This window comes from Ciconia boyciana, chromosome 10 (genome assembly GCF_034638445.1).
Source record: "Ciconia boyciana chromosome 10, ASM3463844v1, whole genome shotgun sequence".
Lineage (NCBI taxonomy): Eukaryota > Metazoa > Chordata > Aves > Ciconiiformes > Ciconiidae > Ciconia > Ciconia boyciana.
The window spans coordinates 35,620,932-35,623,475 of record NC_132943.1 but is presented as its reverse complement, the minus strand read 5'-3'; positions in this window follow the sequence as shown (position 1 = coordinate 35,623,475).

Below are 2,544 nucleotides of genomic sequence, written 5' to 3'. Positions count from 1 at the left end.
GAACTCTGTAGTTTCCCCAGGGTTTTTCCTTCCTTTTTTTTTTAATTGTGTTTTCTAAAAGAAGATGATAATTTTCTGGGGCTAGGGGAGGAGGGAGTAGCTTGAACTGCAGCTCTCACTGGAGGAAGCCTTTTCCTGCTCTTGTGGTTGAATCCTCATTTATGGGTGGCCTTGTTATGTGCACAGCCTGCGGGGCTTTAGCGGGCCAAGGCAGAGAGGGAGGAACTGAAACCCAGGGAGGGGCTGCAGCATGGCAGTCTTGTTTAATGCCCTCTCCCTCTCCCGCACTCCTGCTTCTGTGTGTGCTTGTATCTGCAGCAGAAAACAGACAAAGCAGATCTGCTGGGAGGTGACACTGGGCAGTTGTAAGTGGTCTTTGGGAATGCGGGAGACAAGGCATGGCTGCCCGGCCCTGTGGCTGCCCTCACAGTTGTCTTGGTGATCCACGGTGCTTCAGCCCGCTTTCGAAACGGCGGCCCACGTCTCCATAGCCGAGTGCTACAGTATCGTTGGAGAACAGAAAGGGTATAAAAGGGGAAGAGAAACGGACCAGGGAGCGAAAATATCAAAGGGAAGCAGGGGGGACCCCACCACAAACCTCCAAAAACCTCCAGGTTGCTGAGATGGCATTTGTGATTCAAAGCAGAGGGGAGAATCCCCTCGGCCCGATGGGGTCAGAGAAGGGTGCAATCCCCCCGCCTTCTCCCAGCCCAGGGGAGATTAAATGGGGGAATCGGAACCAATGGCTTAATGTTTGCTGCTTTTTGTCTGCGCTTCCACAGTGATCCTGCCCTATTCTGGGAGAGGAAATAGGGGGAAGGAAGGAGCTAGGCACTGTTGTCTTGAAGGTGCCAGGATGGGACAGAGTATGCCACAAGCTATTTACTGATCTTCCAGACTGCACACAAGGTAATTGGAAAACCTTTAGATTTTTTTTTTTTAACTTGATCTGGGCTGAGCAGCGGCTGACTGAAGGTCCATAAAAACACGGTGATGCTGGACAGGCATGGTCCTGCTAGGGCCCCCGGCTTCTGTCAGGCCCACCACATTCGGGGTCTCATCAAGGTGCTGTGCAGCTTAACCCTGTGCCGTCCTCGGTTGGAAAGCACTGATGGATTAAATGACTATTACAGAAGGCTCATTAATGTTACTTTGAAATTTCAGGAGGTGCCTGTTTCTCATGCAGCCAAAAAAACTCATCGTCGTTTAAATTTTTATTGCTGGCTACCTGCCTAAAGCTCCTGTGTCTTTTTCCAAATAAGCAGTTTATATGAGGGTCAGCAGGGAAAGCACCCGCTCAGGGCCGTGCCTTTACTCATGGCGATGGCTTTGCCCATTGCAACAGCTGCAGAACTCGTTTCCTCCACATTTTCTTTTTGAAATACAGAAAGCTCGAACACCAGGTTCAGACGTGGTGATGAAGCATCTTCCAGTTAAAGCACAAACGCTCGTTACTGCAGTAATTGGGATTTGGCAACACTTCGGCTTGGATCTGGGCTCCCGAGGCGGTGGGGAGAGCAGACTGTGCTCGGTGCACCCCGCTCTGCCCCTTCCCTTGAGCACGGAGCGATTTTCCAGCTGAAAAAGCAGCAGCATCCCTAGCAGCTTCGTGCTGGCGGCAGGCGGGCTGGGCTGCGGGGTCGGGGTGCCAGCTGGCAGGAGGGGGTGTCTGCTCCCCCGGCATGGCTCTGCTGGGGCTGGGACGGGCGTGCTGCTTCCCAGCCCGGAGCCGGGGTGCAGCCGGGTCGCGCTGGGGAGCTCGCTGGCTGTCTCCTTAAGCAGGAAAAAGAAGAGAAACGCCATGAGGCTCTCTTCTGCTGTACAGAAGGGTTGAAAAGATGTTGTGCTGCAGTGATTCAGTGGGGAAAGGATAAATCCCTCACATACACCTACGCACCACCATGAGAAAGAACTCCGTGGGCAGAGAAGGAGCAGAACATGAAATATGAATTTCCTCGAGCTGCTGGGGAGGGATGGCTTTCCAGAGCCCTTCCTCCGGCGGCTCTGCGCTCCCCCTGCCCGGCCGCCCAGCTGTGCCGGGATGGGGGTCTGTCCCGGCCCGGGGAAAGCCCCCAGGCAGGGCTGCTCGCCCTGCCCCGTCGCTTGCACCTGCAGCCTTCGTGAAGGGCGAGTCCCCTTCTCGCATGGTTTTGGGCTGCAGTTCCCGCCCAGGGCGATGGGCCGAGGCTGGCTGCCCGTCCCTGTGTAAGCTGGCAGCTCCAGCGGGCAGCAGCCCCAGGGCTGAGGCAGGCGGTGGAGGTGGCTCCCACTATGGAAGAGCTTGGGAAGCCCTAATGTAGGCTCCTGCCAAGTCCTTGGGTCATCACATGGTGCCCCAGACAACTGCTCACCCCAAAACCAGCCCCCAGCCAAATCTGTGATGCCCCTGACTCCCCGTTCTTTGCAAAGAATGGTTTGGCAAGTCTGCAAAGAACACCGCTCTCGGGGAGGGGGGCTGCCGAAAGGGTTGATAAATGATTTTGCCCATTTAACAAAACATTCGGAGGTCTTTAAAGCGTGTTCGTCTGAGATGTGCCCCATCTG